This window comes from Eublepharis macularius, chromosome 1 (assembly GCF_028583425.1).
Source record: "Eublepharis macularius isolate TG4126 chromosome 1, MPM_Emac_v1.0, whole genome shotgun sequence".
In the NCBI taxonomy this organism is placed as follows: Eukaryota; Metazoa; Chordata; class Lepidosauria; order Squamata; family Eublepharidae; genus Eublepharis; species Eublepharis macularius.
Window position 1 is genome coordinate 21,675,979 of NC_072790.1, and position 24,597 is coordinate 21,700,575.

The window sequence follows — 24,597 nt, forward strand, 5'->3', positions numbered from 1 at the left end:
GAGTCCAGTAGCACCTTTAAGACTAACCAATTTTATTGTAGCATAAGCTTTCGAGAATCAAGTTCTCTTCGTCAGATGCATGATACAGAGACTGGTCTTAAAGGTGCTACTGGACTCTTTTTGATTTTGCTACCACAGACTAACACGGCCAACTCCTCTGCATCTTCCCCCATTCCCTGATTCCAAAACCATCTCCTTGAAGAAAAAATATATTTCTAAGAAGCCATACAGAGGCTCTGTCTTAGTAACAGGCTTGCAACCCGGGCCCAGTGAAGGGTTCCATTCTGCCTTCTCTGGCTTTGCCCCCTCCTGTTAAGCTACAATGCCAATCTACAAACCACCGATTTCAAATGGGTCACTTTGCCAGTCTGTTGCAGCAAAAGCTAAACAGGAATTCAACTGAACCTTAAAGACTGATGAGATTTCATTCTGGCAGTTTTGTAGACCAGGCCCTTCTCTTCTAATGCATCATGTTGAGGGACATTGCTAGTCAGGTATTTATATATGAAGTGGAAAGGGGGGGAGGGGGTTACAGGGGCTGTAAAATGCAGGGTGCACTGAGGGAAATGTCCTTATATACAGGGCCGGTGCAAGAGGTTCTGGCGCCCGCGGCAGCGTGCGCGTGTGCTCTGCGTGCGTGGACGCCACGGACTGCGTGATGACATCATCGCAGACATCATCATGCGCCGCAGGGGGGCTGGGCAGCTCGCGGAGCCCCGAGCACAGAAGCTGCAAGCTGCTGCTGGGCGGCGCGCAGAGGCTGCTCCGTGCGCCACCCCAGCAACAGCTCACGGCTTCTGCGCCCGGCTGGGGCAGAGGAGTGCGCAGCGGAGCTGGCGTGGCTGGATGCAGCTGCTGCTGCAGCCAGCCAGCCAGCTCCGTGCCGCCGCTGCCGCCGCCATGCACCCCAGCTGGGCGCACAAGCTGCGAGCCGCTGCTGGGTTGGCACCGGGAGGCTGCGCCCGGCTGGGGTGTGTGGTGGTGGCGGCGGCGGCAGCATGGAGCTGGCTGGCTGGCTGCAGCAGTAGCTGCAGCCCAGTCATGCCAGCTTCGCTGTGCGTGCCTCTGCCCCTGACACCCCCTCCGGCGCCCCTCCAATGCCCGCGTGCCCGAGGCCACCGCCTACCTGGCCTCCATGGGTGCGCCGGCCCTGCTTATATAAAATTCAAATGTAATCAAGGAAAGTGCAGAGACCAATCCCAACAGCAGAAACTGGCTGCTTCTGTAGTTCAGCTAAGTTAGGTAACACCAGAAATGGACATGAATTCCCAGATTTTTATGATATCACAGAAGCAATTCGATCCAGGAGGGGCTATATCAAGGTTCTCCAGCAAGAACTGTTCCTACGACAGTCCACACTTACCAGTGGAATGACCTCTAGTGCAAATTAAGCCAATTAAACTGATTTTTCTAAATAATTAAGCATATGCTCAGAGCAAGATCTGGGCCCAATAACACTTTAAAGACCAAGTAGATTTCCAAGTTATAAACTTTCAGGAGTTAAATGAAGTGAGCTTTGACTCTTGAAAGCTCATACCTTGGAAATCTAGTTGGTCTTTAATGTGCTATTGGACCAGGATTTTGCTCTTCAACTACAGACCAACAGGGATACTCACCTTAAGCATATGTGTAACTCCTATTGAGATACAAAGGACTACCATGTACTTAAACTTACAGGCTTCCTTTCCTCAATTTCTAACTTTTTTTTTTAAAAAAAGCTTTTTCCTATGTGTGTCTTTCACACCAACAATTGGAAAATGAGGCAAAAGAGGAAATATGCCTTTATGTTTGAAATTGCTCTTTAAGAGCACTATGTGAGGCCTAAAGAGTGTGGGAAATAACTTTCCTATCTCCTGCTGTAGCCTCTCCCATATGCTATTGCTTGATATAGAAGGACCCCCAGAAGTACAGCATGCAATGAGAGGGGCTTCATAACGGGGAAAGCCCCTGCCTCCCTCCCACCCCTGTGGAAGGCAAGGCTTGGATTATACTCATTAATCTCTCACCCAAATGTATTAACTCTGAATCAAGTTAATACATTTCCCTAAGACTTTTCTAATGCATCTCAAGAACATATTAATTTTCAGCCCATTCAGCTGAGCATGCCTGGCTCAATGAAGTACCAAAACCTGGCTAACTTTAACATAAAAATAAAAAGTCCATTTGAAGAAATATTCTAGCAACAAAAATATTTTTAAAAGCTTTGGTCAAGGAGAACTACTTTCACTGTGCTATGGGAGTAGAAAAGAGCAAGAGTCCAGTAGCACCAATAAGACTAGTAAAATTTGTGGCAGGGCAAGAGCTTTTGTGAGTCACAGCTCACTTCTTCAGATGTGCTAAGGGAAATGTAGGCATGCCTGATGGGTCTTGAGTATATGTAGAACCTATTGAAACCTCCAGGGAATCAAATCCTCCTTGCAGATTAAATTGCAAGCATGTCCACATCTATATGTACTTAAACGAGGTGGATACATCCCAAAGAGACTTTGAGGTTTGTTCTAGAAGAGATGATAATTTCTCAACTCTCACAAGCTGCTAGGTTCTCTTGGAGAGATTTTCTTGATGGTTAAAATTTGCTTAGGATTTTAAGTTCCAGGGTGGCTGAACACTCCCAGGAAAGTATTTTTCATAAGAGTGCCAACTTCAGCCCACTGACTCCAGAATTGGATTTGGCTGCCAAGAAGCCATGACAATGGTAGGGAATTTCAAAGTTGTAACCTCCTCTTTCCCGTGGCAACTACTCCAGTGGAATCTGCTTCCCCAGAAACTTCCCTGGTATCAACTTCAAAGCTACGATTAGATTTCCATGATCCCGCCATAGACTGATTGGAAATATCCTTCAAGGCTAGTATAACTTTGTCTCAGAGTTTTATTACTTATCTCAGTTTATGAAGCTCTGGACTCATTTCACATGCAGGATCTTTCCCCAAAGGATCTGGTAACACAATTCCTTCACTCCTGAAAGGTCAAGGTGGCGTTCGCTTGGGCCATGGGCACCCCGTGTCTACTTGAGAGAGCATAATTGCTAGGAATTCAAAAGTTCGTACCCCCAGCTCTAGATCTTTCTTCCTTGTGTAGTAAGTAAAAAATGATCTCGAGTGTCAATAAATCTTTAATAATGGCTGCTATATCCCAAATTCATTCTTGAATAAATTCCATTAATTTCAGAGGGACTTATTCATGAGTAAATGATAGTGAGGGGCATGAAAAATGTGGCATGCCACTTTTCTTACCATACGGCACTTACCCATAGCTTATATTGACTGGTCACCTGCAGGGCGGATGTCTGGTCATGTAGTCAGCAGATGGAGAAAGAATATACCCATTTTTCTGGGTACTGTTTCTCAGGCTATATACCATTTGGAGCACCGTTTAGGCATCTCTGAGCAGTTTACAGTTCAGTGGGGGCTCTGCTGAACCAGCACCGATTGCAATATGTTCCATGGTCATCCTGGCAGTTTGAAAAACTGAACATTTTAATCTTAGAGTGGAACAGCCAGACTCACCACCTTTATCTTAAAAAAAATCATGATTGAGAGCAAAATCAGAGGGGGGGGGGGGAATCTAGAGTCCTACAGAGAGTTGCCAATTGAATATTAAGAAACAAAATCCTGGCCTGTTTTCATAGAGTTACCCAGGGCTTTTTTCCAGCTGGAATGCGGTGGAACGGAGTTACGGCTCCTCTTGAAAATGGTCACATGGCTGGTGACCCCGCAGGGCCAGATTGATGGGGGCAGGGGGAGGTATTCTGCCCTTGGCACCACCAACTGGGCGCAGCTGCCAGCCCCGGGAGTGCGCGGGTGGCAGGACAGGGGGCGCGCTTGCTGCGCACCCCCTGTTCTGTGGGGAAGGCAGCGTGGGTGGCTGAGAGGCCGCACGTGCCATTCACCTGCCCCACAGGACAGGGGGTGCAGGGCAGGCAAAAGGCAGCGCGAGTAGCTGGGAGGCCACCCATGCCATTTGCCTGCCCTGCAGGACAGGGGGCACACGGCAAGCTGGATGCCACCTGTCCTGCAGGGCAGGCGAATGGCGCGGTTGGCCTCCCAGCCACTTGCACTGCCTCCGCCAACTCCACAGTACGCTGGGACAGCTGGCTTGCCACAGGATGGCATGCGCTGCCCTGCGTGATGACGTCACGGAAGTGACATCATCATGCAGCGCCGGGAGCGCACGCGCACAGAGCGCGCACACAAGTGGCTGGTCTTCGGTCGCCCTGGGTGCCGGCAACCGTAGATCTGGCCCTGTGGCCCTGTCACCTGATCTCCAGACAGAGGGGAGTTTAGATTGCCCTCCACATGGAGGGCAATCTAAACTCCCCTCCATTTGGAGATCAGGGGGCGGGGCCACCGGCCATATGACCATTTTTGCCGAGGGCAATTTAAACTTTAAACAACTCCCCCCTTGTTCCAGCTGACCCAAAGTGATGTCATTGTGTGGTCCTGAGTTCCACCACCTCTTTTCCCAGAAAAAAAGCCCTGGTGTTACCTATTGAAATTACTTATCACTCCACAAACTTAATTAATTTTTTTGAGGCAGCTAGAAGCAGGTATCCATCAACAACCATGCTGAAATTTTAAAACTCCAATTTTCATGCATTACATATTTGGGTGTATATCTGGAATTTTTAAATGTATACCTAACATATACAATCTGGTGCCTTACATGGAGATAGATCAAGATTGGTAGCTGTGTTTGTCTGTAGCAGTAGAAAAGAGCAAGAGTCCAGTAGCACCTGTAGAACTAACAAAATTTGTGGTAGGGTATGAGCTTTCATGAGTCACAACTTATTATCTGAAGAAGTGAGCTGTGACTCATGAAAGCTCATACCCTACCACAAATTCTTATGGGTGCTACTGGACTCTTGCTCCTTTCTATATAAAATCTGAATGTTAGAAAGAGCTGGTTATACGTAATGCAGGTATATCAGAGAGCCACCTTCAGGTGAAGCTCCCCATTGAGAGGAATAAACCTTTTACCTGTGAAATGGCCCCTGCTGAATTTAACCAGAATACCCAAGCATTGCTAAATATCTGATCTGGCCTTTTCAAATGCTTCTTCTTTTCTTCCCCCAAAATGCTTGCTAGGATCATTAAAAGTCCTTGGATCCTTAAAAGATGATGTTTCCTCTCAATTTATTCTCAAGATGAATAAATAAGCAGGATGACCAGCTGTCCATTTGGGCACAATCCAAAGAATGTGTTTCAAGTGAGACATGTTTACAAAGTTGGCTTCCAAAGTAAGCTGGTGCACGAGCTCTTCCAGGCTCTAGCTCCTGGCTAGCCAATTGCATTTCTTCTTCTTTGAACCATGGTCTTTTAAGGAGCCACCAGATGCAAGAGAACATTCCCTGCTTTTGTAGGGAGACTAGCTCATGGGCAATGCCTTTCCTGTCACTGTCTGTAGATCTTTGCCCCTTAAATCAGAGGTGGGATTCTAACTAAAGAAGGGGAAAAAACCCTTCCCCAGTGATCAAAGCCCTCATGATATTGTATTCCAGCATAGTATAATGGGCCACACAAGCAGAAGACTAGAATCTTGTGATTACAAGAACATAATCAAATAAACTGAAACTGAGTTTTAAGTATTTATGTTGTTTTCTGTTAATCCAACATAATTAAAAGGTTCCATGAGATTCTAGGATAATAGCAACTAGATGTTCCAGGCCCACCTTAAAATGGTAACCAGTTCTGATCCTAGCAAGTCACCTGCCAAACAATCAGGGATCCTGATTGTTTAAAAGTAAAGCTGGGCTCTGGTATGTTTTCAGGTTAAAAGCAAAGATGCATAGGGGTGAATTCCACCTTGTAAAATATGATAATGTGAGCTTTGCTAAAGGATAAGAGGGGAGTTACACGCAACCTTAACGCACATTGATTTGGATGGGAATCTTTCTGATTTCAACAGAACTTCATTTTGAGGTTTTATATTTAGGATCATGGAATATTGCAAGCCTGATATTGTTCCAAGCTACAGATTGCAGGCAGTTGACAAATCAGATCTGCTGTGTGTGTGTTTGTGTGTGTGTAATTGTGAGGGGGACCTGGAGAAAGGTATTTGGAGATGACCTAATTTGCCCTACCTCAGATATGCACGCCTGAGAAAGTATTGTGCTCAGCTCTTAATTCCCAGCTCAGACTCCTGTCACCCTAGCCAGGGTCATATTATACCAAGAACTGGTTAGATTTACGGTATGGCAAGTCTTCCTAGGACTGAAACCTTAAGGCAACCCGGTTGAAACCAGGGGGATTTGAATCTGAGCAAGCATGTTTAGGATCACACAACTAATCTTATCTGTCAATTATTTGTCCCTTAAAACAGCCCACCTGAGCAGCCATCCAAAGGCACCTGTTAAAATGAGAGCGGAGGAAAGAAAATAAATTACCCTTAGAGGGTGGGCTTTCTCCCCCTCTCTAAAATCACACTGCTAAATCAATAGATGTACGTAGCTTGTTGGAAATAACGCCATTCGCACTAAATGCCCTTTTCTGAGGGGCAACTCTGATTCAAATTCATCTGCACCCCCTTTAACATTTCAAAACCTGCAATTAATAAATTAATGCTTTAATTGCACTGATGAATGCTCTCCCCCCCCCTCTTTTTTTTGTTAAATATATCTTTTTCCCCATTCACATGAGTAGTTGGCAATTGTTTATACCAATCAGAATGCCAATATTATATCGTAGTAGTGTAAAAAAATGAAATGAACAATCAAGTGTGTTAAGGGGAGAAACTGTGGTGGGTTTTGCAGTGTAACCCTTTGTGTACCAGAGTGTCCAATGCCACTCTCCTAAACACATTCTGTGAAGGTAAATCCTTTGAAATAAGGGTATTTACACTCCAGTAAACCAGTATTAAGAACTGAGGCATCAAAGTCTGAAGTTAAACTAATAAAGGAACACGGATCAAACAAGAGTGTGAAATCAACAGTTATTTCCTTTCTATGCCAAAACAGAGTCCTTATTTTTTAAAAATGAAAAATGGCAAAAACCCACAACCCTTTCTTCTTGAATAGATTTACAGAAATATCATCTGTTTTCGTGTCTCTTCCAGAAAAGAAAGGAAAATTTAAAAAGCACGCGGAGAGGCATTCAATGATGAGTTTGTATATATTTATTTATGCTTAATTTAACGGGATTGTGTAAATATGGCGAGCAAGTAGTTTTGGGGTTATTTATCTGTGACTATACCTCTGTGAATGGGTGGGGGAAATTTAAACCAAGGGGGGAAAAGATCAAAAAGACAAAAAAAAATTTACAAACGCTTGACTCTAGATAGTACCCAATCTGATTTTTTTCCTGTTCTTTATAGACAAGCTGTTATGGTAATGGGTAGAAATTGGTTTCTTGTCCAGTGATGACCTGATTTACATAAGTAATAATAAGAAGAATAAAAAAAGATTGTTGTGTTTTGTTGTATTTTCCTCTTTAGATTTTTTTCTTTTTTTAAAAAATGTGTGTGTGTTGGAGCTTCTTCGCTTCTAAATACTGATTTTCTTTCGCCTCCATGAGAGAAAAAAAAATCTTTTCTTTCCCATTTCTGGGAATACAGGAGCCGGTTCTGCAGGGGAAGAGAAACAAACGGTGCTTCCCAGCGATGTCGGCCGGTGGATTCGCCCGATCGATTCTCCGAAGTTGCCTCCAGTTTGGCCCTCCTCCCTTCTCTCTCTTTCTCCCTTGCAATAAACCTCACCTTCTGTGAACCGGTTCCTTTGTTTCATTTCGCCTCCCTAGTTCGGCCTGAGAAGGGCGCAGCTGGTCTCTCGGCCTCCGTGGGACTCCCAGCAACCCCTTCTGGCTGGGCCCCGATGCGAGCTCTTCCTGGCTGCCATTCCAGCGCGCCAGGCATCTTCGAGCCAGAGGCAAGTCCAAGTGGAAGAGACAGGAGGGAGGCCTTTGCCAACGAGTGCAGCTTGGAGAATCCAGTCGCTGCTAAACCTCTCCTTTGTTTCAAGGTGCTTTGAGTCGGTTTGCATCTTTACTAGCCTGGGGAGGGGGGTGGCGGGAAGGCAAGCAAAAATCCCTGTGCACACGGTTAAGGTGAGCGGGCACACGATCCGGGGAAAGTTTCAGGTGGGTGGCCCAGGTGGTCTGCAGTAGAAGAGCAAGATTGGAATCCAGTTGCACCTTAGAGACCAACTAGGTTTCCCTGGCGTAGGCTTTTGGAAAACCAAAGCTACTTTCTTCAGATTCCTGAAATGTATCTGATGAAGGGAGCTTTGACTCGCCGAAGCTCATACATTGGAAATCTAGTTGGTCTGTAAGGTACCACTGGACCATCAGAAGATAGTGATCAGATAATAAAAACAACAACCACAACCTGATGCTCCAGATTAGAATCCTGCCGCTCTTAACCGCTACACCAAACTACATACTAGCGCCAGGAATAGTTCTTCGGTGACATTCCAGGCGCGTAGGGACGAGCACGCAGGTTTAAATGTCACATTTATCTCGGTTCCAGATGTATTATTAAAACTAACCTCCCTTGGCTTGGCTCTTCCTTGCTAAAAGAAGCAGGCGAGATGCGCGCTCCATCGTTGTAACTGCAGATCCCAGCCTAGGCCAGGATAATAGAGCGACTCACAGTTTACTTGGACATAGATGCAGAGGAGTTAGCCGTGTTAGTCTGTGGTAGCAAAATCAAAAAGAGTCCAGTAGCACCTTTAAGACTAACCAATTTTATTGTAGCATAAGCTTTCGAGAATCAAGTTCTCTTCGTCAGATGCATGATACAGAAACTGGTCAAATATAGAAGAGGAGGTTTACTTGGAGTAAGCCTCATTGAATAGACCCGAGTATGACTCTGAGTAGACCTTCTTAGGATTGCTCTCTTCGTTCGGAAAAAGTATGCTTCTTATATCGCTCAGCATAGATGAGCCGTCCTTGTGTGCGTGTTGAGCGGGGAGTTTCTCCCCCCCCCCCCACACTTCCCAACATTAGCTAAAGTCAAAGTTCATTTAGTGAGCTTCCTACCTGAGCGGGGACTCGAACCTGATCTGCCCAGCCCAACATCCCATCCCACTCTTCCGTTTGGAAGCCCATCGATGGCTTTTCGGCAAGAGCAGCATTGCAGCGTCCGAACAAGAACCTGGGAACTGGATCCCGCGTCCCTCCTTCTGACTGGATCCCTCTCGCGTCCCTCCTTCTGACGCAGCTGGAGTCGAAGGAGTGACCCGAAGTCAGCCAGATGCGCAATGTGGTACCCCAGACTTCAGCGCATCGGAGCGTATATCCGGGGACCGGGCTGGTTTCCAGGCTAAGGGCTAAGGGCCGCCCGGTCTCGCTGACAAGTCCGATTTTGCAAAGACCGGATCGAGCTTTCTAATTCAGGCGCCCCCTCGGCCCCATCTTCAGGAACCAGCTAAGTACACAACAACTCCAGATGTAAAATTCTGAATTTTATATCCGGTAGGATGCAGCCAAGGCGAAGAATTTTTTAAAAGTCATCGATTTTTGCTGGAAAACCCAGCAGGAGTTCGTTGGCGCCTTAAAGACTAACAAGGCTTAGACTTCTCCCGAACCAGATCTCACTTCATCGCAGGTGTGAAAGGTCGATTCCTTTTACCAGCCGCAGGGAGCTGAAAGGAGCAAGTCGAGAGAAAAGCTTGAAATTTGACGTCTGTCTGCCGCGGTTGCATTACTTACAGTGCAATCCTAAACAACGTTACGTGGGCTTAGACTGGAGTAACTGTTTAGGATTGCACTATAAATGTTGTGAGTCTTTGAAGGGAGTTTTGATTGAGTTGACCCGGGAAGCCAATGGCTACCCTTAAGACCCACTTTTTAAAATACCCCCCCCCCACGTATTCTGATAGCGCCACTCTTGCCGGCTCTCGCTACGGAGCGAGTCCCATTGAAATGAGCGAGTCTTGCTTCTTCCTGAACAGCCCTCAGTCTGGATTGTCTTAACTGGTTTATTTATTTCGCTTCACTTATACTCCGTTTTTCTCCTTTTCCATTTTATCCTCACAAGAACCTTGCGAGGTAGGTCAGGCAGAGAGGGTGTGACTAACCTAGGGTCACCCAGTGAGCTTCCATGGCAGAGCGGGATTCGAACCTGGGTATCCCAGATTCTCTCTAACCACTATACAATACTGCCCCTGGGAGAAATCGAAGTACAGTGGAATTTCTTGAGGTCATAGAAGTCATAGTAGATTGAAGGCTGTCAAGTCATCGCTTCCGTTTTCCAACTTGGCCTGCTTGTTCCCCCGGCCTGAAAGAGGAGCTGCTGTTTGCTGCCCTTCGACTCAGGCGCGCCCTCTGCGAGCAAGAATCCTAGGCGTGCTTTACGGGAGCACGCTAAGTCCATTTCTATGCAGGTTTCCTCGGAAGTAAGTCCCATCCAGGTCGAAGAGGCACCAATTAACATTCTGTGAAGCCGACAGAGCGCGATGGAGATGGATTAGCAACGCTCTCCTACGCGTAGTTAGGCGGGCATAAGCGGCGTTGCTCTACTAGGACTGAAGCCCGAACGTTTTCAAAACCTGGCGATAAAATCCCACGCATTTCCAAGGAGATTCTTTTAAAGGTGCGCGAGGCTCAGGCGTAAAGGGCGCGATCCTCAGCATGCTTCCTGGGGGTAAATCGAACGAAGCTTGCTGTGCAAGGTGGGGTTAGGGTCCCTCTCTCAGCAGCCCAGAAGTTTTGCTTTGCGGGGCGTGTGTGTGTGTCAGTAAACACAAGCAATAAGAAAGAGGAAGGGGCATCCCCCCCCTCCCCCCCAGCCTTTTGCGTTTGTTTCCGATGGTTGGTTTCTGTATGTCTCCTGTTAGCAGTGCTCCGAATGGAACACTGCGAACCTGCCCAAACGAAACGGTGATGGCAAGGAAAGGCTCTGGCAGTCTTTCGGCGCCTAAACGAATGGCTCACACTGCCGGGTTGCCAACCGGTTGGAGAAAAAAATAATAATGTCCCTGTCGCTTGAACCCAGGCGTAAGGGAGCGCTATTTGCTAGCTGCTATTTATCAGCACGCCAGGAAAAGCTTCAGCTGCCCGTTGCTATGCCTTAAGCCAGTACTGAAGAGAACGGCCGTCTCCCTCCAGGCCTTTTCGCAACCCTGCTTGGTACCAGGGAAATGAAACATTTAGGTATAGGAGAGTTTCTGGGTGGTGATAGCCCGCGTGATGGACTATGATCCTATTGGACACAACCCGGGTTCAAACCCCTAATCTACCATGGAAGCTTGTTGGACGACTTTGGGTCAGTCACACACACTCCGTTTAAACTACCTCATAGGGTCGTTGTGAGGATAAAAAGGAGGGGAGAAGAACTGATGTGAGCTGCTTTGAGTCTCCGTTGGGGAGAAGGCGGGGAATAAATGCAAGCAAGCGAGAGGAGGGAGGGGGGACTCCCTTGGAGAAATCGCGAAGTGTTGGCCCCATCAGGAACCAGTTTAGTGCGCCCCCGTTTGTACGCAGTCTTCAGGCTCCGAATAATATTCCGAATCATCTTCCTGGCTTTAACAAAACAGTCCGTGTCTTTCCTGCGAGGCTTGCTTTGCCCTCAATGGAAAGCTGGTTAAAGAGAAGCTGCAGCTCCGCGGCTGGTCCGTGGCCTTAAACGCACCAGGAATAAGAGGCCGCCGCTCCATGGATTCCCCCAGGTTTCCTCGAGCCACCTGATCCAGAGGAGTTCGCCGCCTTAGTCTGTAGTTGCAAATAGTAAAGAGTCCAGGAGCAGCTTTAAGACTAACCAACTTTTTTGTAGCATAAGCTTTCGAGAGCCACAGTTCTCTTGCATCTGAGGCATCGTCAGCTTTCGAGAATCACAGCTCTTTCTGTCAGCGCATCTGTGCATCTGTGGTTCTCGAAAGTTGACGATGCATCTTACGAAGAGAGCTGTGGCTCTCGAAAGCTTATGCTACAATAAAGTTGGTTAGTCTTAAAGGTGCTACTGGACTCTTTACTATCTAGCCGTCTGGAAAGGCTTGGAAGCTGAGGAGACGTCAAAATGGGGGGCATTTTTAAAAAAAGTCTCGGTAACTTGGAAGTCAGTCTCACTGAAATCCGAGGAAAAGTTTTAAAGTGGGTCTACCCTTACTCCTCCCCACCCACCCCAAGTGCCACTAAACTTATATCCAAAGACAGGAAACCACGGGGAAACCAAATATTTCTTTCTTTCTTTCTTTCTTTCTTTCTTTCTTTCTTTCTTTCTTTCTTTCTTTCTTTCTTTCTTTCTTTCTTTCTTTCTTTCTTTCTTTCTTTCTTTCTTTCTTTCTTTCTTTCTTTCTTTCTTTCTTTCTTTCTCTCTTTCTTTCTTTCTTTCTTTCTCTCTTTCTCTCTTTCTTTCTCTCTTTGTTTGTTTGTTTGTTACCCGCTCTCCTCGAGAACGGGCTTAGAGCGGAGCACAACATAGATTTGCAATAAAACATAAAATATAAACATCCTAAAATCTTCACAACATAAAAATTTATAACATAACATTTACAGTCAAATTAACATTAAAACCATAAACAACAGTTTACACAATAAAATCTGGCGGCCGTCCATATCGCTTAAACCCTGACCAAAAACAGCCCGTGAGATGGGAAGAGAGTGGAAGACTTCACTCGGCTTCCACGAGATCGGAGTGACTAATGGTGCCTGGATTGGGACCGAGATCCGAGGTCGGTTTCGGACTGCTCCTGTCCTAATGACCGAGCCATCTCTCCTGATAGGAAATCGAACTCTTCTCCTTCCGCATTACCTGCGCTCCAGTTCACTAAAGACGATGCTGGGACAAAAAATTGCATTTGTCTTTAAGAGGCCATAAGATTCTCTTTTCTTTTGCTTGAAACAGACCCCCTGGATTCGCCTCGGTCATTTTCCTTAGCTACCTTTATCCGAATCCCATCAACAAACACCCAGATTTTCCTAATCTACTTTCCCTACACCGAGCATCAAGAGATTTTTTTTCTTCCTTTCTGCGTTTTATACTCCAGGCGGTTTGCAGCAAATAAATGCACAGCAACTCAGAGAAGCAATCAGATTTTTAAAGAAAATTCTTTTTGGGAAATAAGCAATAAAACTGCCGTTTTTATTGACAGAGATTACTAAATCATTTGTTAATCATTAAAACTCCACAGCAGCTTCTTTAAAAACAAAAAAAATGCATAACCCTAACATATATTTGAGCAGCGGGTTCAAACCTTTCCAAGCGGCTTTGGATTGATATGTCTATGAAGCAACGTAGTTGTGTCTTTCAGATTTAGGGGAAAGGGTGTTTTATAGGCGATCTCCCAAATAACATCTGGGAATGATTTTTTTAAAAAATCTCTCTCTCTGGATCTCCAGGTATTTAATAATTGATTTGCTTGGCCTCTGTTCACACGTCGCGGTCTCCTTTATTTAGAGGAGTTAGCCGTGTTAGTCTGTGGTAGCAAAATCAAAAAGAGTCCAGTAGCACCTTTAAGACTAACCAATTTTATTGTAGCATAAGCTTTCGAGAATCAAGTTCTCTTCGTCAGAGAACTTGATTCTCGAAAGCTTATGCTACAATAAAATTGGTTAGTCTTAAAGGTGCTACTGGACTCTTTTTGATTTTCCTTTATTTAGGACGCACCATTGAAATCTGTGGGGCTTGCTCCCTTGTAGACACGCTTAAAAGAGAAGGCAGCTTTAAAAAACCGAACCTATCCGGTTTATTTCATTTGCTTTGTTAAAACTAATAGTAAAAAGTCCAGTAGCACCTTTAAGACTAACCAACTTTATTGAGGCATAAGCTTTCGAGAACCACAGCTCTCTTCGTCAGACTAACCACTCGTCATTAAGACAAGCACGGGACCCAATCCACAAGCGACAGGAAACTTTTTATGATATATTTACTTTCGTTGTCCAGTCAAGTGTGGCTTTGGGAAAACCACAGAAAAACAAATCCATCCCACTGCGAGATATGACAATGGGAAGCCTTTAAGGCGAAGATCCCACCCACGCCTACGTGGGAACAAATCCTATTGAATACAGAGCGATTTACTTCCGAGTAAGCATTATGTAGGGCTGTCTCCCCAACTTCACTTCAAGGAGAATTTCCCTTACGTATCAAGTCTGGTAAATGTTTGGGGGTCGATACAGCCTCAACTACAGTGTAAACCAAACTTTTATTATTATTATTTTTTGGTTTTTTATGTCATTTATGGTCTGCCTTTCTTACTGAAACTCAAGGCAGGTTACACAGTGTGAGATTAGTACAGTCAATATCAAGGACATTTCCATAAACAACGCCATAGAGTAAATAAATACAAGTTTATAAAGACATAGCATTAGGAAGAATCCGAATCCAAAGGAGCTACAGCCCTTCTAAATCCATTGGAGACAATGAGCTAAGAGGACTGTAACTCTGTTTAGGACTGCACTATTAAGCGGTTATTAGTTATTGACTTACTTACCTTATTTATAGCCCGCCTTTCTGGCTGAGGCTCAAGGAGGATTGCACCATGTAAATCAATAGAATGGGTCATCCGATAAGCAATGAAGTACGATTTGGACAGCAGAAATTAAAACAAAGTTAAAAAAAAAAGTCTGAAACACAGCTTTAGCACATTGAACGGTGCAGAAATTTCATAATAGTACATGAAACACGCCCTCCTTTTCCCAAGGAGGTGTTTAACCAATCGAATCGTGCCCGTCCTTTCTAGTCTTTTCCGTTTAGGAGACCAATAATTATGTAAGCGAATCAAGCGCTTTTGAATCCAATTTAACCGAAGCCATGGAAGAGTCTCTTAAATTAAATCTAGGATAGCTTCCAAAGTCAGCAACCGAGGCGTCAGACTTCTGCTTACTTAAGGGGGAACAAATGGCCAGCGAGGGCAGTGGGATCTACGGGCCAGGGAGCAGTCATCGCAGCGGCCTCCAGGGCTACCCCTTATTTTCCAACCAGAGGCCCATCTGCGACTTCAGACCCCCAGTCTCGCAATTTGCCGAAGAATACAGTTGAAGCCTTGGCCCAGTAGAAAAGCTCTCTTTGGCTTATGGTATAAACTGACTGCTCGGACATCGCACTCTAGCAGTGAAATCCTAAGAAAAGTTACTCCAGTCTAAGCCCATTGAAATCAGTGGGCTTAGACTGGAGTAACTCTGCTTAGAGTTTCACTGTAAATACACTTTCCACTTCCGAACCCAGCTTCGGATCATATCTCGGGCTTGTGGGTGCGCGAGGAAGGATCCCTTGGAACCGTAAATTTAACCCAGTTTAGCGACTTTAGACGCGCGGGCTGGAGTCTCGTCAGTTTCACCGCCCTCTGGGCAGTTTCGTCAGCAAGGGAGGCTCCGCTTCAGACCAAAGCCGCCGCCTTCGGCGAAAACAAAGCGAAGCGAAGCAGAGGCTGAAAGCGAGCCGATCTCATTGCAAACACAGCCGAGGCAATGAAGAAATGGCAGCGTCCTTTTCTGCGGTCGGCCTCTGGTACACCACAGCTTAAATCGACGGGGATCCTAAAGGAACGCTCCGTCTGTCCTGTCGGTTTCCAGATCCTACGCTCAACAGGAGCTGGGAACATTTGGGCAGACTGTGTATAAGCAAACGGAAGTACAAGGCAGGAGTGGCTTGAATCTTGATAGATTCAACAGGTCCAGCGGGAGAAAAAGAAAAAACCTCTTACCTTTTAAATACCGTACTCTTTAGAAACGGGTATTTCAAGCTTTTTCGTGGCACGGAATTAATAATATAATAATAATAGCATTCGATGTACACACCGCCCTTCAGGACAACACCCACACACAACAGTCTGCAAAGTGTGTTATTATCCTCATTGGGGCTGAGAGAGCTCTGAGAGAGCTGTGACTGACTCAAGGCCACCCAGCTGGCTTCAAGCGAAGGAGTGGAGTGTCAAACTGGGCTCTCCAGATTAGAGTCCTGCTGCTCTTAACCACCACCCCAAACTGGCTCCTCACTTAGAAAATACTTGGCACCTCTCTGTCTCTTAATGTCCCAGGTTAAACCCTGCAAAGGAATGATGGATAGAAACACCACGGAAGAGACAGAGGTACTGTGGGCCTTCTCGGCTAGTAATCCATGGCCCATGGGCCGGCTTTTTGAGCCTTACTCCTTTGTCTGCAATGAGCCTGGGTTCGGACAGAGCGGATTTAAATCACTCCTTTGGCCCTTCCTAATCCAACCAGAGTCCGGACTCATTTTATCGATCTAAATGGTTTCTTCATTTGGAAGATGGTGGAGGAGAGTGCCCTCAAGTCATAGCTGACTTATGGCGACACCCCCCCCCCCTCGCCCAGCCGGGTTTTCAAGGCAAGAGACTAACAGAGGCGGTTTGCCGTCACCTGCCCCTGCAAACCAAGTCTTCGGAGATCTCGCATCCAATTTCTAACCAAGGCCGACCCTGCTTACCCTCTGAAATATGAGGAGATGAGGCTCTCCTGGGCTATCCAGGTCAAGGTCCAAGGCGGCTTACGAAATTTAAAATCATTTTAAAAAAACTGATCTTAAAAATCGACATAAACATGAAAAACAAAGACATGCCTTCACTAAAATCTACTCTTTCTCCAAGTTCAAAACACCCTTAAAAATCCGCCCTAGCACAACTTCAGTGTAGCAGAGCAGAGGCTCTCCTGACGCGTTCTGGAAGGCTATTCCCACAAAGAAGGGACATGCGCAATAAAGACCATGAAGAGAAACCTCACCGACCTACAAGCAGCAGCTTGCGCCCTGCAGGACTATGCAAGGATAAAGTCTATGTTCAACGGGTCTTACTCCCAAGCAAGCCCAAACTTGCTCCATCAGGACCCAAACTTGCTCCATCAGGTGCATCTTATAGGAGGAAGCTCAAGTGTAGGGAGATGCAATGTTAGCTGGGAAGCCTAGTTTAAAAAGTCAATTTCCCCTTGCTACACAGAGCCGGCAGAGAGCGCTCCTCAAAGGGTTTGTTAATTTAATCTTAGCCTCCTCAAGGAGGCTAAGGGGAGGTGAAATCGAAAGAGCATTGGTGAGGCAAAGATGAAATTAACAAATCTCTGAGGAGCGATCTCTGCCTGCTCTGTATAGAAAGGTGAAATTGAACTAGGCTTCCCGGTGAACATTGCGGCTCCCTACTGAGCCTCCGCGTGTAAGACGTCTTGTGTAGAGAGAAGCGGGTTTGGAAGACCGGGTGGTCTTTCCCCTTTTCCTTTGGTGTTGGATTTTGTCCTTTGCAAAGGGCAGTTGGAACCCCCACTCGTAATTTTCCAGGGCACAAATTTAGGATCGAAGCTTTCGGTCAGCAGCAGCCACTAACAGGCTCAAACATCCCGCCCCACCGAGTGTTCTGGAGAGAAATGGGGGTCGCTGCTAAGGGGCGCGCGCTAAAGAGGCCTCAGCGCCCACCCCAAGGCAGGGCACTGAAGTTCCACGGGCAAGGAGATCCCAGGTGGGCCCCACGACGTGTTTCTCTTGCCAGATCTCAAATCCTATTCTCACGAAAGGGTGGCCTTGCGTGTGCGCGTGCGTTGGGAGCTTTGTGGTCACACTGAGTTCGATCATCTGCAAACCTCAGTCTGCAAACTTCCAGGAGTCTGGGCCAGGCTGTTCACCCTTGAAGAAATTCCCTGGCAACTGCAAAGACACACCAAACTTCTGTCCCAATAGGATTAAGGAAGTTTTTTCACCCGCCGTTCCCAGAACCCGTTGTGGAGGTACCAGCGTAGTGTAGTGGTTCAGACCACGATCTGGGAGACTCAGGCTGGAATCCCCCTTTTGTCTGGGGCCAGTCACACACTCGCAGTCTAATCCACAACAAGGTTGTTGTGAGGATGGAATGGAAGAGCGGGAAAGGATGTAAGCGCTTACTGGGAAAAGAGGGAAAGGATGTAAGTCCTTATTGGGGAGAAAGGCGGAATATAAACAAACAAACAAATTGGGGGCGGGTGGGGTCTTAAGAAGATCTGAACAGCCACCCAGAGTCCAGATGGGGCAGCCATCCAGAGTCCTGAGGGTTCCCTGTGGGTGGCAATGCTTCGCCCTGCTTGCCCATCAAAGAGGTTCATTGCCTCTAAGCGAAGTGGACCTCTGCACCCTTCCTCCGAAGCAGGGCCTACTAGAACCAGCAGCGCCTCCTCTGAAGAAACTTCGTTCAGGGAGTGCCCAGGTGTTCCATGAGCACTTCGGTGAGGGTTGCCAGCTCCAAGTTTGGAAACTCCTGGAAATTTGGGGGAGGGAGCTGGGGAAGGACTTCAGCGAGGTATAATGTCCACCACCCTAAAGAGCCATTTTCGCCAGGGGAAATTGATCTCTGTGGCCTGGAGATCAGCTGTACTTCCGGGAGATCTCCTCTGTTTGTGAGTACAGGGTGGGCCCTTTTTGGTCTCAGGATGCGGCCTCCAGAGCAAGGAGTGGATGGGTGCACCCAGAAGCCGCTTCTCCACGTGGCTCATGCCCCACAGGTCGGAAATTGAAAAGAATAGGGCAGAAACTCCCGCAGAGTGCACAAGCGGCGTCCTCGCCCTCCTCCTGGAGGCAAGATCCAGCCAACCGGGAAAGCCAAGGGGGAAGGATTCCCGCCTGGTTGCCTCCCGTCGGGAGCTTTTCTTTCATTCAGTCCATTTCGACTTCCAAACCGAGAATCTTTTCCTAACACCTAAACCTTCCTCTGTATTTTTAAATGTTAATTTGGTTGGGCGCGGGGGGGGGGGGATCTGCAAAGAAATGTAGATTAGCTTTTGGGGTGGAGCAGCAAGATTTGAGTCAAGTGGCAGTTTAGAGATCAACAAAATTTTCAGCAGTAGAAGCAAGAGCAAGAGTCCAGTAGCACCTATAAGATTAACAGAATTAGGGTATAAACTTTCCTGAGTCACAAATACCTGAAGAAGTGATCTGTGACTCACGAAAGTTTAAAATCAGTGGTAGGGTATGAGCTTTCCTATGTCACAGCTCACTTCTTCAGGTACCACTGATTTTGCTAATCTTATAGGTGCTACTGGACTCTTGCTCTTTTCTTCTGCTACACGGCTACCCATCAAGATTTTCAGCTTAAAAGCTTTTTGAAACCGAGGAGTCACAGTATCTGAAGAAGTAAAATAGTAAAGAGTCCAGTAGCAGCTTTAAGATTAACCAACTTTAAGACTAACCGAAAGCATAAGCTTTCGAGAACCACAGCTCTTTTTGTCAGATCTGACGAAGAGAGCTGTGGTTCTTGAAAGCTTATACTACAGTAAAGTTGTAGTCTTAAAGGTGCTTCTGGACTATTTTGCAACTACGGACTAACACAGCTAACTCCTCTGGATATGTGGAGAAGGGAGCTCTGACTCTCGGAAACTCATACCCTGGTGATCTTGTTGGTCTCTAAGGTGCCACTGGACTCCAATCCTGCTGTTCTACGGCTACCCACCCAAATGATCCTTTTGGGGAGGAATGTCTTTTCTGACTTTCTGCCTGCATTTCCTCTCCTTGGTTTAGGTGATAACTAGCTTGTCCTGCCGCCCCCCCTTTCCTTAAGCTCTCCGCCCCCCTCTCCCTCCCCCGACCCATTCTGTCAGGCAATAGGCTGTAAAATAGTTATCCACTCCAGCAGCCAGGCGAGCGCCGCTTGAGAGTCCCCTTGGCCTCCGGCGCTGCGCCCGGGGCGAAGCAAGCGCGCTCTCTAAGCGATCAACCTGGATCTTTCATTATTCATTAATTTACTCTTTAACCAAATCCCGCTCATTATCAGAGGCGACGCTTGGCAGAGCCCAGCCGAGGGGAGCAGTTGGTGTCAGGCGTGGCGAATGGGCCCATTTGATCCCGGGCGGCTGGATTTATTCACCGAGGGAGAAGGAGGGCCATGAATAATAAGAAGCGCCCGGGCGCGTTGGAACGGAGCAGCGTGACTGCGCCCGACAAAACCGGGAGAGGACAGGCGGTGGGGCGGCCTTGAATCCGGGGATTTGGCTGGGCCCAAGCAGAGGTTGCTGGAGAGGGGGAGAGATTAGGACAGCCGTTGATTTTGGATACCCCCAACGCAGGCATGGGTGCCAAAGTGCTGCCCCTTGCCACTGCTATCAGCTGCTACCAGAAGGAATCCAAAAAGCAAAAGGAAGGAATCCAGCTATTAATTTCTACTCCCCCCTGACCTGGAGGGCCCAAGGTAGCCTCAGATCCTGGAAGCTAAGCAGGCTTGGCTCTGGGTCCTACTTGGATGGAAGACCACCAATGAAGTCCAGGTAAACCACCTCTGTTTGGCTCATGCATTGAAAACTTTATGGGGCCACTGTAAGTCAGCTGTGACTTGACAGCACTGTACACACACACACACACACACACACACACACACACACACACACACACACACACACACACACCACAGCCACCACCACCATCCCATGTAGGCTTGCTAGGTCCAGTTCGGGAAATTCCTGGAGATTTGGGGGTGGAGCCTGGAAAAGGCAGAGTCTGGCAAGGGAAGAGGCCGCAGAGGAGTATGATGACATGCAGTCCATCACTCAAAGCATCCATTTTCTCCAGTGGAAAAAATCTCTGTTTCCTGGAGATGTCGTAATTCTAGGTTTCCAGCCACCACTTAGAGGTTGGCAACCCTAATCCCATAACATGCCTTTGTCACAAATGGGGCAGGAAAGGTGCCGTGTGTTTTGCCACCTGGTCCAATGGTCTTCAACCCACAGGTCAGAACCCTCGGGTGGGGGGAGAAGACCCCCCTCCAGGTCACATGCTGCTCCTTATACAGCTGCTACTTTAAAATGTTTTGAGGTGCACCTGCAGGTCATGCACATGAGAAGACAGCCCGGGTGCCATGCTTCCTGCGTCTCTTTCTGTGCACACATTCACTGCAAGCTGCGTCAGAAGGGCAATGTGCTGTGTTGTGGTGGTGGAATCCCATTTTGGCACAGGCAGGCTCAGGCAATGGCTCCTCTTCTCCCTGTCACACGATTGCGATGTTTTGTGCTTGTCACTCTACCTGTGCCACACACAGGAGTTAAAGCTCAGTCTCAAGTCTGGAAATACTTCTTTGCTAGACACACAGCACATGTGTGTGTTCATATTTACTGTTGTTCACTGTAGTGGAGACCCAAAGTGAGCTTCCAAGGCAGAGCAGGGATTTAAACTTGGGTCTCCCAGATCCTAGCCAGACACACTAACCACTACACTGCACTGTATATTTTATCCTGCCCTGCCTCCCAGCAGCTCAAGTGCAGTTTTCCTTCCTGTATTTTATCCCCACAACAACCTTGTGAGGTAGGTTATGTGAAGAGTATGTGATTGGTCACCGGAGAATTGATTAGCTGGGCAGATCACATTGTTTCAGTGGCAGCTGCCATCCCAATGTTGGTTTTATTCTCTATCATTCCTCTTTCCCAGTGTATTTTTTAAAACTACCCCTTTCCCTCCTGCGTTTGAGCTTCTTCTGGGTGTATGGCTCCGTCTCTCACAACAGACATTGTGTGGCTGTCTCCACCTCCTGTGGCAGCCACTTTGTGGCTGGTTACACTTCCTGGCAGCCATTTTGTGGCTGATTACACCTCCTCAGGCAGCCATTTTGTGGCTGGTCTAGGGTTGCCAGCTCCAAGTTGGGAAATTCCTGGAGATCTGGGGGGTGAAACCTGGAGAAAATGGGGTTTGGGGAGGGAAAGGACCTTGGCAGGGCATAATTGCATAGAGTCCACCCCCAAAAGTAGCCATTTTCTCCAGGTGAACTAATCTCTGTGGCCTGGAGACCAGTTGTAATTCCGGGAGATCTCCAGCCACTACCTGGAGGCTGGGAGCCCTAGGCTGGTCACATCTGTGGTAGCTGTTTTGTGGCTGATTACACCTCCTGAGGCAGTCATTTTTTGGCTGGTCACACCTCCTGTGGCAGCCATTTTGTGGCTATGCCCACCACCGTGTGTCAGAATTCCAAAGGTGCCCACAGGCTCAAAGAGGTTGGGGACTAGGGGTGCCATTCCCCCGCCTGGGGCAGAGGATCCCCTGATCCCACTATTCCCTCCTGCACATCCACTTACTTAGCTGGCAGGGGGTGCACTCCACAGGGCGCCCCCTGGATGGTGTGGTGCACCCCCAGGCAGTGCGGTGCACTCCTGCAGCCCCGGCACCCTGAATTACACCCTGCAACAAACCCATTTGGGGTTGAATCGTGCCACTCGGGGAGCATAGGGGAGCGCCCTTTGCCCTGTGTGGCTGCCCTTTGACCCACACGATGATGTCACTTCCTGGAAGTGACATCAGAATGCAAACCAGGAGCACATCTGTGAAGAAAGAACCCCAGGAGGAGATAAAGTAAGTACCAGGCTCCCAGGCTCCCACTGGAGGAGTCAAGGGACCTGGCAACCCTATTGGAGACCCCAGTGTTACATCTAGAGAGCAGATGTATAGAGAGAGATTCACTAAAGATAGGGTGGGTTAAGGAAAGTCAGGTGACAGTAAAACAGGAAAGGTGTTCCTTGAAAGAGGGATGGATTTGAAAAGAAAGAAGCAATCTGCAATTCCTTCACAGAGTTAAGGACAGTGTTATGTGGTTCTCCTCTTTATCATCCCAACAGGCCCAACAGGATGAGAGAGCAGCTAAACTTAACTCAGGACCAAGACCCTTTTTGGAAAGCAATAACCAATAGATGATGTATACTCTTGGATTTTAACTGGTGAACATTATATGCAGAAAATATTATGGGTGCCATGCAAAAATATACAGAAATATTTCTCTGTTATCTTTATTAAAAAATGCTGTGAGAAGCCTATTTCCCGTAGATCCAGGAATATGGTTGGCATCGCCAGCATGTGTTGATCGTGAATGGATGGCTAGCGGTTCTGTCGGTGTAGCATCATTTCAGTTTTAAATCGAATGCGAATGTGGGGGAGTGATTGTAATTGAGTGTGGGTGTCAGGTGGCTGGTGTAGCATCAACGGGCGTTTGACACTGCAGTTGTGATTAAAAGTGGGTGTAGCACTGTGAACATAACCCACTGTGAGTGCTGCAGAGAGTGTTGGTAACTGAATGTGAAATTGTCTAAGTGAGTCTACGTTCGTGGTGGCAAGAGGGGGTGACACTAATTGAACATGAGCGTGGCATTGGGGATGTGCTTGGTTTGCGTATGCCTCCCAATGGGGTTGTGAGGAAATTATGGGCAACGAGCGTGTCTGGTGGTGGGTGGTTCTGAAGTGCCCTTGTGCTGAAGCATCTGGAGATGACCATTTCTGGAGATAATCATGTGCTCAGTTCACGTGCTTCTGTAAACTTAAATCTTGCGTGGCTTGCTGAGATGGAGGATTTGTCTATGCTTGCAAGCCCTTGTGATTGACAGTGCAATCCGTTGCAAAGTTGCTCTAGCCCGTGCCCTTGGAAATCAATGACTTTAGACTGGAGAGACTGTGAGTGGACTGCAGCTTTTATCACCACAAAATTTTATCAAGCCCCACCCCCTCTCGTATTTATGTGACGGAGTTAACAGCAGGCAAAGACACTCAGGAAGGACCCTTTATTGTGCGTACTGCGTAGATGTAGCAGCTGCGCCCTTGCTGTTGGAGAGGAACATGAACCTCCATTACACAGAACACCCATGGATTAGTTTTCCTTCTAGATTATATCCAAAGTTTGTTTGTATTATTATCCGTCATTAGAATTTACCAGAATCCTTTACATGAAGATGCCATATATTGAATGAGACCGTTGGCCCATCAAAGTCAATTTTGTTGTGAAGTTCCTTCCACTCTATCTCTACCTCTCATACTTTGGCTGCCTGGCTGCTGAGGTGGGGAGAGTCCCCCCCCCCCAAGCCTCAGAAGGGTCCCAAAGTGGGTTGCTTCATTTGGTTCCTTGGAGACACTAGGTCAGTTGGTATACTGGAGCAGGGGCGTAGACTTCCCAATTTCCCGGGGGGGGGGGCTGGGGCCGGGCCAGAGGTATTGCTATGCCAGTGACATCATAGGGAGGAGCCAATGACATCACAGGGAGGGGCTTCCATTGCCACCATCTATGGTGGTGGGGCTATGGGAGATTTAGGGAGGGGCTCCGCACAAATTTAGGGGGATCCAGGCACCCATGGGGACCCCCCTAACAATGCCCCTGAGCTGGGCCAAACCTAGGAAAATGTGGGAGTTGGCCAGAGGTTATAGTGCTATCTCAGCGATCTCTTGCTGTGTCCTGTTTTTGAAATTCACTTCTAAGATAGTCACTTTATGATCTATAATTATACATACCATATGTATAGGACAAACTAATGGTCATAAATTTGACACTATGAAAGGCAACAGAAAAGCCTGTAAGGGAACATTTTTTAAATTTTCCTGGATGTTCATTTACAGGAGTCTTGATTCTGCCTTATTCATAAGGGTAACTTAGTACTGAAATTTACTAAATTATGGCATTGCAGATGCCTTTGTTTGGTAAATGCATGGTTGAGGTTTGAACCAGGGCAGAATACAAAACAGTTGCCGTGCACTCGATTTCTGAGCAGTGTACAGAGTGCAAAGTAGTAGCAAACTCCCAGCTTCTCACTTCAAACTCATATCCTATAAGTGAGTACAAGCACATTTTGAGGCAATTCAGAACTGTGCTAGTCATGACCCCAAAGAAAACTCGCAGTTATACTACCTAGGATTTTATATACCTTGCTTTCTTAGCACACTGCTTAAAGTCCACCTTAAAAGACATTATTAACCAAATCACAGCCTGGACACAGGGCAAAAGGAAATTTTTAAAAGGCCTCTGATCTG

General features: G+C 47.1%; 1 protein-coding gene across 1 annotated transcript in view; it reads left to right on the forward strand.

Annotated features, from left to right (window-relative positions):
- The window catches only part of TFAP2B (transcription factor AP-2 beta), an 86,508-nt gene extending 78,809 nt beyond the window's left edge, over positions 1-7,699 (forward strand). Inside the window, exon 9 of the mRNA XM_054995159.1 lies at positions 7,549-7,699. The gene's annotated coding sequence lies outside the window, so the exon portion shown is untranslated. The remainder of the gene's footprint in view (positions 1-7,548) is intronic.
- Positions 7,700-24,597: the final 16,898 nt, after the last annotated feature.